This window comes from Pyrus communis, chromosome 2 (genome assembly GCF_963583255.1).
Source record: "Pyrus communis chromosome 2, drPyrComm1.1, whole genome shotgun sequence".
Classification (NCBI taxonomy): Eukaryota; Viridiplantae; Streptophyta; class Magnoliopsida; order Rosales; family Rosaceae; genus Pyrus; species Pyrus communis.
In genome coordinates, this window is record NC_084804.1 from 27,526,174 (window position 1) to 27,541,688 (window position 15,515).

A 15,515-nucleotide genomic window follows, 5' to 3' on the forward strand; every position below is an offset into this window, starting at 1 on the left:
GCATGTGACAAAAACTTAAAATTCTCTTATGCAATTTCCAATCTTTGTCTACAAAGTGAGCAGTAAGAGCAAGATACCCATCAGCGCATTGCGAGGTCCATAAGTCTGATGTCAAACAAATTCTACCTTCAACTGAGGCTAACAAATTATGAAGAATTTGTTTTTCATTTTTGAACATCCTCAACGCACAAACTTTAATTGTATTTCTACATGGTAACTTAATATCAGGTGATATATATGCAAACAAAGCCCTAATTCCCTCATACTCAGAAAAACTAAAGGGAAGATTATGCTTGATTATGGCCTCTACCAATAACCCACGGAATACCACAGGATCAAAGTTTTGGGAACAAAACTCAGACACCGACAATACTCCACTAGTCTGTCCAGGGCATGTTTTCAAATGTCTATTCATATTACCTGTCCCATGATGACTATCATCTATTACCAGTTTCTTACAATCTTTGCATTGAGCTCGACTTTTAGCATCTTCAAAAGCAGTAGTCAATTTGTTGAAAGTTTTCCAAACAGGAGACCTGAGTGTTCGCTTACCTAATTTGATCACTCTAGCCTTTTTCTTTGCCGGACTTGTATTTGTATCTTCTGTATTTTCACTTCCATGATCAGGTTGCATTCCCATTGTCACTTCCACTGACCCTCCATCACTAAGATTCGTAAAATCTTGCTCTACAGCATCCATTGCTTCAAGAAAGAAAAACAAAATTTTAAAATCTTGCTCATACCAATTTCATACTATATCCATTTCAATTTCACATATATAAGTATATAACTATTTCAATTTCACATATATAAGTTATAACTGCACTCAAACAGACAAACAGTAAGCAAACAGACAAACAGTAAACAAACAGTAAGCAAACAGAGGGCGAAACAGAGGGCAAACACAAGATTAAACCAATCACACAAACAAACATAAAAATTCATCAATATGTGTTAGTTTCCGTATTGTTCTTACATTCTCACTCTTTATACTATTTATTAAGCAAACCTTATTTGTCAAACAAAATCCCTACACATAACATAACAAAAAAATTGTAAGTTATTGAATCATGTGTAATTATGTCAAACAACAAAAAGACTAATATCTTTTTAATTTATATAAAATAAATGAATTGCTTAAAACTTAAAAAAAAAAAAAAATCCACGTTCTAGAAGTCCACTATCTCAAATAATATTAATACACATTGTGTGCGCAACATCGTTAGTAAAAAAAGGAGAAGAATTACAACCACTTGACTTGAGTGTTTCCTCATAAATTCATAATCGCCGAGTAAAACTTAAAAAAAAAATACATGCATGCATATGTAAAATAGAAATTTAATATGAACAACTCGAGCAGTCTTAAACTGTTAAACATGTACAATACATTATACAACGCTGTCTGAACAACTCGAGCAGTCTTAAACATGTACAATACATTATACAACGGACAGCTTTGGCATGATTATGCTCCTCTGCATATGTAAGCACTTCTGACTTCCCTCATTTCCCACTCCGAAAAGGGTAAGTCCTAATTCAGAAACATGAATTTCAAAATCCCTAATTCAAAAACATGAATTTCAAAATCCCTAATTCAGAAACATGAATTTCAAAATCCCTAAATCAGAAACGTGAATTTCAAAATCCCTAATTCAGAAACATGAATTTCAGAAATTTCGAATTCCAAAAGCCCTAATTCAGAAACATGAATTTCAGAAATTTCGAATTCCAAAAACCCAAATTCAGAGTCCCTATTCAAAATCCCTAATTCATAAACTTCAATTTCAGAAATTCCTATTTCCAAAAGCCCCAATTTAGAAACCCTAATTTAAGAAATTTCGAATTCCAAAAGCCCAAATTCAGAGTTCCTATTCAAAATCCCTAATTCATAAACTTCAATTTCAGAAATTCCTAATTCCAAAAGCCCCAATTTAGAAACCCTAATTTAAGAAATTTCGAATTCCAAAAGCCCAAATTCAGAGTCCCTATTCAAAATCCCTAATTCAGAAACTTCAATTTCAGAAATTCCTAATTCCAAAAGCCCCAATTTAGAAACCCTAATTTAAGAAATTCCTAATTCGACAAGCCCTAATTCAGAAACCCTTGAGTTTATTGCAGGAATTTCTTACCTTGTGCAGTGAGGAAGAGGGCAGACTGAGGAGTGAGGAGGGTGACAGAGTGGGTGAACCGGTGAGGAGTGAGGAAACTGACAAAGTGACTGAGTGAGGAGGGTGATAGTCTGGGACCTGGATAAGGTCGAGACTCGAGGACGAGGAGGAGAGTGAGGTCACTGATTTGAGACTGAGGTGAGGTGAGAGGGCCCGTGAGGCGCCGCGTCCACTTGACGGTGTGAGGTCTCGGAGTCGAAGACGAAGTCGATCGAGGATTTGAGAGAGAGAGATAGACAGAGAGAGAGTGTTGAATCTGATTGAGCTGAGTTAATGAGAGAGAAGAGAAGAGTAATAGCCTACATAATGGACGGCTGAGATTAAATCTCAGCCGATCCAATGGTTATCAATTTTTTAAATTTAATAAAATATATATATATATATAATTATGAAATGGACGGCTGAGATTTAATCTCAGCCAATCCAATGGTCATCAATTTTTAAATTTAATTTAATATATATAATTATTATAGTTTTTACTTTTTAGGGATATAAAATTATTAAATTAATGTATATAATTATTAATATTATAGTTGATTCATACTTTTATTAAGTATATAAATTATAACATAAGATTTTGTGATATCCACATCCACTAGTGTAAATATTTTAAATTGAAGATCAAATTCATTCTTTGTATTCATATAGGGTCAAGGAGTGTAGCTGTAAAAATTCATCAAAATCAGAGTTAAAATAACCGTTAAATCTTGATTTTTCGTTTATAACCGTCGAAAAGGTTTGTCCCGTTACTTGATCTCTGAATGTTTTTTTTTTGTGATTTTTTGCTGATATGATCTCCAAGCATATACAAAAATTTTGACGGTTTGGATCGTTGAAATTAGTTTTGGAGAATTCGTATCCCATCAAAACGATAGATTGACTAACACTTAGAGTTTATTTATACTTTCATTAAGTATAACATAAGATTTTGTGGTATCCGCTTGTGTAAATATTTTAAATTGAAGATCGAATTCATTCATTGTATTCATATAGGGTCAAGGAGTGTAGTTATAAAAAATTATCAAAATCGGAGTTAAAATAACCGTTAAATCGTGATTTTTCGTTTATAACTGTTGAAAAGCTTTGTCCCATTACTTGATCTCTGAATGTTTTTTTTTTGTGATTTTTTGCTGATGTGATCTCCAAGCATATACAAAAAATTTTGACGGTTTGGATCGTTAAAATTAGTTTTGGAGAATTCGTATCCCATCAAAACGATAGATTGACTAACACTTAGAGTTTATTTATACTTTCATTAAGTATAACATAAGATTTTGTGGTATCCACTTGTGTAAATATTTTAAATTGAAGATCGAATTCATTCATTGTATTCATATAGGGTCAAGGAGTGTAGTTATAAAAAATCATCAAAATCGGAGTTAAAATAACCGTTAAATCGTGATTTTTCGTTTATAACTGTTGAAAATCTTTGTCCCGTTACTTGATCTCTGAATGTTTTTTTTTTGTGATTTTTGCTGATGTGATCTCAAAGCATATACAAACAAGTTTGACGGTTTGGATCGTTGAAATTAGTTTTGGAGAATTCGTATGCCATCAATCAAGTTCCGTGTGTGTGTGTGTGTGTATATATATATTTATTAAGTAGATTTAAATCTATTTATTTTGTACGTATAAATTATAATTGACTGGTACACGGAATAGTACATACATCACGTGTGTCAATGTCATTATAAAAATAGTGGGATATGTCATGACAGTCAGTTATGTGTGTGATAAAAGGTTAATAACTTAAAAAAAAAAAAAAAAAATTCTCACCACTTCTATTAATTTTCATTTTTCCCTCTCTTTTTTGTTTCCTTTTCAACTTTTTCTTATCATTTTCACTTTTCCCTCCAACATCTTTCCCTAATTCCCTCACTTTTTTGTTTCATTTTCAACTTTTCTTAACATTTTCATTTTCCCTCCATTTTTTTTTTTCAAAAAGGGCGGCAAGTTGGCAACGGCAAAAAATTGATTATTGAATGGAAAGAAATCACATCAATGGATGCAAAATCATGCAATGCATCATGCATATTAAATTATTAATTAATAATTATTATAGTTTTTATAAAATTTAATATATATATATATATATAATTATTATAGATAGACTTAATATTTTGGTATTATAGTATATATAATTATTATAATTATTATAAATTTTATAGTTAATTTAATATATATATATATATTTATTATAATTTTTAGGGGTATAAAATTGTAAAATTAATGTATATAATTATTACAGTATTTTTTTAGGGTTATAAAATTATAAAAATAATATTCTGCTTATCGTGTTACCTACGTGTATACCCGAATCAACCCGTTATCTTAACAGGTGCTTATCGGGTTACTCGATAACGACCCGATTCGTTATCGTGTCGACCTAAACACCTGTTAATTTCGTGTCGTGTCATGTCGGGTTATCGTGTCGTGTCAGAAATTGCTAGGCCTAACAATAGGTAATAAAATATTAATATTTTTTATTTTATAAAAATAATACAAAATAATTTTATTTGTAATTTCAGATAAGATTTTTAATCATTCTCGTTGCGTCACATGTCATTATCCGAAAAGGTAAAATCAATTTTTGTTTTTAATTTTTTAAATTTTTCATTAATTTTTTATTCGCATAATTAATTTTTGCCATTGGATTAAAAAAATTTTGAAATCCAACCCTCTAGATTGTGCCACGTGGCACAACGGTAAAATTTCAGAATTTTTTACTGTATATTTTTTTAATTTATAAAGGCGAATAACGTGGACCGTTGATCTTAAATTCAATGGCTGAAATTAAAGAAGATTTGAATTTTTATTTTACCGTTGGAAATCCAACGGTCCACAAAAAGTAACCATTGAAATCCAACGGACACGAAGATGCCACGTAATAACTGAAGTACAGGTGTCGAATATTGATTGGTTAAAATGTAATAAGGAGAGATGTAGATGATTACCACATAGGCAAATTAGTTAGGAATGTGGTATTATAAAAGCTATTGTAAAAACGTTTGCAAATCATCCAATTCAGTTAGTCATCTCTTTTCCGCTGCTTATCTTCTTTCTTTCTCTTTAACTTTTCTCTCTCAAGCTTTCTTGAATTCTTCGATCTTCATTTTCTAAAGAGTTTTTGGAGTTATCATGGTATCAGAGCCAGTGATCGTGTGTGGGTCGGTGCTCATCAGAATCATTGATGGAAGTGTGATGGTTTGCAGATCTGTCTGGTGATTTGGAGTATTTTTTTTGGCAATTTGGAAGATTTTATTTTTTTGGCGATTTGGGGTGTTCTATATGCAATCAAGGTGGAATCTGCAGAAATTTTAGGTTCTATGTTTACAGTGCTTCAATATATTGCCTTTTCTTGAAATGCTTTTAGGCAATTCTGGTATCTTTGAGTAGTTTGTGTTCAGTAATTTTGTTTGATTTGCGAAGTTGATAGTTTGTATTTGTGAAGATAGTAGTTTGTATATGAAGTTCTGAAGGCCAAAGCCATTATTAGATAGTTGTTGAGCACTGGGTAGTTGAGAAGGCCAATGCCATTACTCTGTGCTAAGAAGGAATCTAAAGGCCAATGCCATTAATTCAAGAAATTTGAGTTAGTCAAAAGTTTAATTCAAGAAAATTGTTTTGTTTCTTGCAAACTTCTATTCTCATACTTCAGCTGCTTGATCTCTTGCTTGAGACTTTCCACCTCTGCCATCAACGATTCAACCTGACGGGAGCGAGCAAGTAGGCGTTGGCCCATGTTGGACACAGAGCCTGCACACTGAACGCTGAAAGCGAGGGACTCTTGAACGGCCAACTCATCGGACCGTCCTGAAAGCAGCCTACTATCCTTAGGAGTGAGGAGGTTCCTAGCTACTATCGTAGCTGTTGTTGCATCCGTCATCATGGAGTCCTCACCTGTAAGAGGACCGTTAGAAGATAAGAAAGAAGGGCGCCATACATTACCTTGACGGGGCACAACCGGATCACTACTGAGACTCAAATCTAAGCTAAGGTTCGATGAGTTAGTCATTTTTTCAAAGGTGTTCAGAGAGAAGGGGTGGATGGAGTTAATTCTCAAAGGGCCGGAGTCGATTTTCAAGAATGGGAAATCTTCAGAGTGTGCATGTTGGGGTGATCGATACCTCTATAAAAAGCCAAGGCGCCGCGACCACCGATTCAAAAATCCGGATTTTCCTGCGTGAAGTTCGGCGACGCGTTCGCGGCTTTTCAGAAAACGCGTTCAACTTTGTCAAAAGATATCTGACAAAGTCGAAAACACGTGGAGGCCATCATCGCAACTACATATCTTTAGCCGACAAGCGCAAAGTTCGGCGACGCTTTCTCTGCTTTTCAGAAAACGCGTGCAGCTTTGTCAAAAGGAGCCGCATCCGCACTACTACGTGTCGTTCAGAAAGCGAAGGGGCGTCGTTCAGAAATCGAAGATGCGTCGTTCAGAAATCGAAGAGGCGTCGTTCAGATATCGAAGAGACGTTTGTCGACAAGGGTAAAAAAACAGTACCACCACTTGCTATTAAGAAATCCCTATATATGTCGACCTTCATCTCTTATGGCAAGGCAGACCTGAAGAAAATGCCCAACTCTTTCTCACCTCTGAGGGCGCACTCCCAGCAAAGCCTTTCGAAATACTCATTTTTTTCTTCTTCCCCAAAGATGATACCAGATGCCTGGAGTACAGATGACCCAGGAGGAAACGAAAGATTGAAGCATGTGCTGATTCATTCACCGCTTCTTCAAAAGCAAAGGTATCTCATATCATCAAGGTCAAAAGCAAAAGTATCTCATATCATGCTCTTTCCCTGTCCTTTTCTTTGTCCTTGTTCTTACTCGCATGGCAAAGTGAAAGAAGCAATCAGCCAGCACTTGGAGTCAGTCTTCCGATCTGGTTCCGACTGCCTGGAATCTATTCCTGGTTGCTTACCTAGCGTTGCTCTCGAGTAGTCATCTTCAACGGTTGATACACTTCCAGAGAAGGGACCACTTCTGCAAAGATTGAACAAAGAAACAGATAAAAGGGGTAAGCTCAGACCTTCGGGGGAGACCAAAAGAATCCTGCTGCCCAGTTCAAGAGTAGCACAAAGGAAAATCAACGATGGGAGGAAACCAGTTCAAGATTAAGCTTGTGGAATCACCAAGATCAACCCATGCATTCAACAAAGGAAGACCAAGAAAGCACTCTTATTCCAGATTTGCGTTCCTAAACTCTTCTCTTTGTTGTTGATTTTGTTTCTGCCATGTTTAGTATGTATAAATGCTGTTTGTGTGAATCTATGCTTAAAACATTGAGGACAAGGTTTGATTTAAGTGTGGGGGGGGGGGGTAACTAAGTATATTTGATGCAAATTCGTGGGATTTTATCACCCATAACTTCAAATGTTGTTCCTTGCTGTTTTAAAACGTTTTTAAGCTGTTTTAGAGTGTTTTAGTATTTGTTGTTTTATAACTCCGAAAATCACATAAAAATTTGAAAAACATGTTTTGAAAAGCCTAAAAAGAGTGTTTTGAGTCGTTTTTGTGTGTTTGTGTCTTAGGGTACCTTCCAACACAATGACGAGGATTTGGTTTGTAATTGCATGACTGTTAAAAAGAGTTATAAACATGGATGAAAGTTTGATTTACTCTTGGTTTATGCTTAGTTATGGTTATAATGTATGACTTCACATGCAATCATAAAAGAAAAATTCATTTTTGTAACATGCTTGAAGGAAGGAACTCATACAAACGCTACAACCTTGTGAGACTTGAGCCTAAACGTTCTTTGGAGAGTTATAATCTGTGATTCTTTGTTTTCTAAAGTTGTTGCATGATCTCATTATTCCTTGCTTGGTTGCTACTTAGAATGCAATTGTATCATGATAGAACTAAATGCTAGAACTTATATCCGTTTCATTCAAAGCATGACATTGAATTGCATAACATATATCAAGATGAAGTTGTGTAGTTGCCACCATAGCCAAATATCCTTATTTCCCATATTACGTATATATTGTAAGTTTTAACCCCGTTGAGCCTCGTTTAGCCCATGTTCTTTGTTAACCCATATCATCTCACCTAGCCTAGATTAGGACCATCCGTACCCTTGTTCTTGAAGCATAGTAAGCATGACGGAAAATGAATTCCTTTTGAGTTACATTTTGCAAGAAAATGAGTGTGGGAGAGTAAAAGTTTGTTCTTAAAGTTTATATGTATGTTTTGAGATTCAAAAGAAAAAGAAGAAGAAAAGAAAGAAAAGGAGTGAAAATAAGTAAGAATGAACTCACAAGCATTGATGGTTGAAGAAAGGGTCCAAAAAAGTTGAATATGGCCCTAAGTTTTGTGTGACTTCCCCTTGGGTGTTCAAAGTTGATTTTTGCGTTCTAAAGGGAATTCTAAATGTCTAAATTCATTACTTTGCTCACTATTGCTTAAAAGAACCTTTGTTTTCCATATCCCTTCTTTGTTATCCAAACACCCCGAGCCCCATTATAACCCGTGACTTCAATCTTGAGTGTTATGTATTTCAATTGTGGAGTTTGAATTTGGTATGAGCATATGGTGTCACTGGTTCTCGCATCTAAGTAGTAGCATTCCATTCATGAGATCATATTTAAACATGCTTATTAAACTCCAGAAATTGCTTCCTTTGAAATACATATATGTGAGTGTTCGTTTTTTATCAATCTTCTCACATATAACTAGTTTAGGGTGTGTAGTCAGAAAATCTGAGTGAAAATTGAGTGCATATCTTGTAAGGAATTGAGCAAATTCTCTAAGACATGTTACTACATTCAAAACATGGTTTTAAATGCTTAATTGTGAACTAATATGTGGTGACTATGATTAAGTATGTACTTAAGTGTAAGGATGATCAAAATCTGTGGGAATGATGATTTTTGACATGTCATGTGCATTGGAAATCCCTGAGGCAACGTTGGAAGGTTTAAGATTGTCTTTGGTTTGTTTTGCTTCGTTTCGTTTTGTTTTGTTTTTCTGTTTTGCTCGAGGACTAGCAAAAGCTAAGTGTGGGGGAATTTGATAGGAGCATATTCATGCGAATTAAATGGCTTGTTCTCGTACATTTACGTTATGTTTCTTTAGTTATTTTAGTCCTTTATGCTTCTTTCGTTTGTTTTTAGGTTCATATGGCTAAGGAAGCAAAAAGATGCATTTTGGAGCATTTTGGAGCAAAATCGGACTTGGAGTGGATAGCTTATGTTTGGAGCAAAAGGAATGGACGAAATTGAAGAATACACTTATCATAACAACATATCATACACTTATCATCACCACATATCATTCACTTATCACTTAACATATCATTCACTTATCATCACCACATATCATTCACTTATCACTTAACATATCATTCACTTATCATCACCACATATCATTCACTTATCACTTATCATAATCATTCATTTATCACTTATCATAATCATAATCATCTACACATTTCAACCATTTAAACACATGCATTTCAACCATTTAAACACATGCATTTCAACTCACATGCACACCCACCTCTTTCCACCTAATCCACATGCTTTTCCAACCTAACATTCACATTCACATGCATTCACTCATAATCATTCACCAAACTTGCAGCCACATTTCCACCTATTCCTAGCTGTCATGTTCCCTCTTATTTACCTATAAATAAGCATACATTGCAGCCACAATTCATTCATTCCATTCACAACACAACACACAACACAAACACACATCCATAGCCGTGCATATCCTTCCATTTCTGTGCAGTTTTTCTCCTCCATTGCAGCCACTATCCAACCACTTCCCATCCCTCCAAAACACTTCACATAATCCCCAAAGCTCACCTTAGACCTTGTGCTACAACAACGAGGAAGAGAAGAATGCCTAAACGTTCATACAATTCAAGTTTGAGTTGTTGGAATGTTTAGGTGATTCTTTGATTTCAATGTTTCATTTTAATTCTCTTTGTTTTGTACGTATGAGGAATGGAAGAGAAGAGTGCCTAAACATTCATACAATTCAAGTTTGAGTTGTTGGAATGTTTAGGTGTTTCTTTGATTTCAAAGTTATGAGGAACTAAACCCCCTTTAGCTAGGGGGTGATTTGAAACTATGTTTATATTTGCAATATGAATTGATTAACTTTCGTTGGAATTTCATAAGTTGTGGATTCAATTCGTTTAAAAAAAAAAAAAAACCATAGTTTCAAATTCACAACCCTATTTTATTTTATTTTATTTATTTATTTTTTTAAACAAATTGAATCCACAACTTATGAAATTCCAATGAAAGTTAATCAATTCATATTGCAAATATAAACATAGTTTCAAATCACCCCCTAGCTAAAGGGGGTTTAGTTCCTCATAACTTTGAAATCAAAGAAACACCTAAACATTCCAACAACTCAAACTTGAATTGTATGAACGTTTAAGCACTCTTCTCTTCCATTCCTCATACGTACAAAACAAAGAGAATTAAAATGAAACATTGAAATCAAAGAATCACCTAAACATTCCAACAACTCAAACTTGAAACGTTTAGGCATTCTTCTCTTCCTCGTTGTTGTAGCACAAGGTCTAAGGTGAGCTTTGGGGATTATGTGAAGTGTTTTGGAGGGATGGGAAGTGGTTGGATAGTGGCTGCAATGGAGGAGAAAAACTGCACAGAAATGGAAGGATATGCACGGTTATGGATGTGTGTTTGTGTTGTGTGTTGTGTTGTGAATGGAATGAATGGAATGAATGAATTGTGGCTGCAATGTATGCTTATTTATAGGTAAATAAGAGGGAACATGACAGCTAGGAATAGGTGGAAATGTGGCTGCAAGTTTGGTGAATGATTATGAGTGAATGCATGTGAATGTGAATGTTAGGTTGGAAAAGCATGTGGATTAGGTGGAAAGAGGTGGGTGTGCATGTGAGTTGAAATGCATGTGTTTAAATGGTTGAAATGTGTAGATGATTATGATTATGATAAGTGATAAATGAATGATTATGATAAGTGATAAGTGAATGATATGTGGTGATGATAAGTGAATGATATGTTAAGTGATAAGTGAATGATATGTGGTGATGATAAGTGTATGATATGTTGTTATGATAAGTGTATTCTTCAATTTCGTCCATTCCTTTTGCTCCAAACATAAGCTATCCACTCCAAGTCCGATTTTGCTCCAAAATACTCCAAAATGCATCTTTTTGCTTCCTTAGCCATATGAACCTAAAAACACACGAAAGAAGCATAAAGGACTAAAATAACTAAAGAAACATAACGTAAATGTACGAGAACAAGCCATTTAAGTCGCATGAATATGCTCCTATCATTTCTTTGGGAAATATTCAAAGAGTTGTTAAAAGGTTGATTCTTGAAATATATTAGGTATGGCCCCGTTTGTGAAAATTGAGGGATTGTTGGGTATGTTGACTATTCGACTTGGTGAGCACAATTACACCAAATGGTCTTTTCAATTCAAGTCTGTGTTAAAAGGGTACAAACTGTTCGATCATTTTGATGGTTCAGCTCCATGTCCATCGAAATTTGTGGTTAGTGCAGAAATTTGGGTTACCAAAGAACTGATTGCTGCCTTTCAAGATTGGGAGACCACAGATTTGTCACTATTAAGTTTGTTGATAGCAACGTTGACTGATGATGCTATAGAATATGTTATAGGGTGTAAGACTGCTGCTGAAGCTTGGACAAATCTTGAGGAAATGTTTGCATCAGTGTCTAGGACAGGGGTTAATCACTTGAAAATGGAATTACATACAGTTCAGAAAGGTGGGGATTCAATGGATAAATATCTGTTAAGGATCAAGTCAATCAGGGATCAATTGATGGCTACTGGGGAATATGTATCAGATAATGATGTGATGATTGCAGCTCTTGCTGGGTTACCCAAAGAATATGCAACTATTAGGACTGCTATACTTGCGAGAGACTCTAATGTCACTATGAAGGAATTTAGGGCGTTGTTAATTGGAGCTGAAAGGGAAAATGATGTGATGATGAATTCATTGACTCAAAATATGGCTGCTTTGTATGTGCAAGGAAATAGTGGTGGTTCAAGTTCTTCTTTGTATAACAATGGTGCATCCAGTTCCAAATCTTCTGCAAATGAACCATCAAGTATAGGAGGTGTTATTACTGCTACTCCATTACCACAACAAATGCCATTCTTTCCACAGTCTCAAATGGTGCAACCTGCTTATTTTCCTAATCAAAGTTCTTATGGCTCAAGTGGTGGTTATGTGGGTAACTTGGAGCAGCATCCATAAGACAACTCAAGGCAACATTAATCTTTAGCACAATTTAATGGAAATCAACAAGGGTTTTACAATGGAGGACAGTCAAGGGGAAATAGTACTTACCAATCAGGATTCAAAGGAAAATGGTCTAATTACAGGAACAATAGTGGTTGGAATGGAAACATTGAGTCAAGAACTACTTTACATCCAGAATGTCAAATCTGTCAGAAAAGAGGGCACACTGCTCCTAACTATTTTTATAGAACTGCTCAGAGTACTTCACCACATTTTAATACTAAATGTCAGATTTGTGGTAAGAGGGGACATAATGCACTGAAATGCTATCATAGGGGAAATTACTCCTACCAACCCTTTGGGCATTCTGCTTCTCTTGCACCTACATTTCCTGGTCAATCTTCAGTGATCTCTCCATCACAGGGTTTTGTTCAACAACCTCAGAATTTTGCTGCCCATTATTCATATCAGTTGCATCCACCTGCCATGCAAGGGATGAATGCTTAACAGAACATACATGCACCTGATCTTTCATATCAAGTACAACCTGCAATGCAAGGGATGAATGTTCAAGGTTCACCATCATATTCCAATGCTGCAAATTGGATTGTGGACACAGGAGCATCACACCACATGACATCTGATCTTGCTAGCTTACATCAAGTTTCTCCTTTTGAAGGTTCAGAGAAAATTAAAATTAGCAATGGTCAAGGTTTGCCAATTCAGAATATTGGTTCTGCAATTATTAAAACATCCTCTCATTCTATTATAATGAAAAATGTGCTACATGTTCCATCTCTTGCTGTGAATCTAATGTCTGTAAAGCAACTGTAAAGATAACAGATGCTGGTTTATCTGTGATGACATAAATTTCTTTGTGCAGGACAAGGTGACAAGGGAGATCTTGTACAAAGGAAGAAGTAGACCTTAAGAGCTATTTCAGATTCCTGTGTCATCATGGACAATTCCGAGTGCTTTTATTGGACAGTTGATAAAGTCTTCTCTCTAGCACCAACGACTATGGCATCCTACAAATGAAGTCATGGCAGTTATGTTAGCTAAGTCTCATATTCCAGTCTTTATGGATAATAAGCATAAAATGTGCACAGATTGTATTCATGGGAAGATTACTCGAAAACCTTTTGATAATGAGTCTTCTAGATGTATCTTACCTTTTGATAGAATCCATTCAGATGTTTGGGTATAGATTCTATGTTGTATTTGTTGATGATTGTACAAGATACATGTGGATTTTTCCACTATATAATAAATCAGAAGTGTTTTCAATATTTGTTAAGTTTTACAAGTATATTGAGGTTTAATTTGGAGCACAAATAAAAGGTTTACAATTAGATGGTTGTGGTGAGTTTGTCAGTAATTCATTCAAAGAATTTATGCAATCAAAATGAATGGTTCATAGAATTTCATGTCCATACACTCCACAACAAAATGGCTTGGTTGAAAGAAGACACAAGCATGTAGTTGAAACAGCAATAACTTTGATGAATGTTGCTGGATTATCACAGGAGTTTTGGTATCTCTCTTGTGCACATGTTGTGTATTTAATCAACAGAATGGCCTCTAAGTCATTACAAATGAATTCACCTTATTTTTGTTTATATGATAAGCATCTATCCTTGCAGGATTTGAAAATATATGGCTCAGCTGTGTTTCCATACTTGAGACATTATAATGACAGTAAATTTCAAACTATAACCTCAATGTGTATATTCTTAGGATATGCTTCGGGCTATAAAGGGGCTATTTGCTACAACTTGTAGACGCATAAATTGATTTTATCTAGGCATGTAGTACATGATGAGTCTCTGTTTCCTGCAAAATGTAAACTCTCAGTGCTGTCAAGTAGTAGATTTGTACCACACTCGGTCAATTCCATTCCAATTATAGTTCAATTAAGAGCTTCAAGTGAACATGACAGCAGATCCACATAACAAGTTCAATCTATGTCTGATACTACTTCACAGTCTACACCACAAAGGCAGGAATCTGGAACACAGAAATCTGAGTCATTAAGCTCACATCAATCTACTCCTATACAAGATCTCAAACAACCCTTGTCATCTATCTTAGATCCAGCACACCTTCAGGTATTACTTCCTATCTCTTTGAGTGATTGGAATCAATCTTCTAGTTCTATTCCTACTAATAATTCTAGAACACACTCTATGACAACAAGACTTCAAATTGGAGCAACTGAGAGAAGAGATTATGCTGCTTTTTATGCTAGCTTACCTGAATTACAGTCTTTGGAAATTGATTATGGTTCTTTGTGCTATGATGGATTTTCTCTTCTGACTGAAAGTGTTGATTATGAAGAACCAAAGAATTTTAAAGTAGCAGCTACAAATTCAAATTGGCAACAAGCTATGCAAGATGAGTTTGATGCTCTTAAAGGGCAAGGGACTTGGGTTCTCGTACCTCCTCCTCATAACAGAACTATTATTGGGAGCAAATGGGTATACAAATTGAAGAAGAATCCTGATGGTAGTATATCTAGATACAAGGCACGTTTGGTGGCTCATTGTTATACACAAGAACATGGTTTAGATTACTCCGAGACATTTAGTCCAGTGGTACGACACACTGTAGTGCGGTTAATCCTTGCACTTGCTACAAGTTACAAATGGGAACTTAGACAACTTGACATCAAGAATGCATTCCTACATGGTGAGTTGTAGGAAGAAATATACATGAAGCAACCACAGAGTTTTGTCGATTCCAGAGCACCAAACCATGTTTGCAAACTTGTTAAATCATTATATGGCCTCAAACAGGCTCCACGAGCCTGGAATGCTAAGTTCACAGGTGTGTTACCATCTCTGGGGTTCACAGTTTCTCAGTCTGACACAAGCCTCTTTATTAAGACAGATGGCAAGGATATTATCATTCTACTCTTATATGTAGATGATATAATACTTACAGGTTCGAATATCACCAAAGTCCACGTTGTGATTACTGCTCTCAGTGAGATATTCGATTTAAAGGACATGGGAAGGCTGACTTACTTCTTAAGGCTGCACATTCAGCATAAAAGTAATGGAGATATGTTTATTAGTTAGACCAAATATGCAAAAGACCTTATAAAAAAAGCAGGA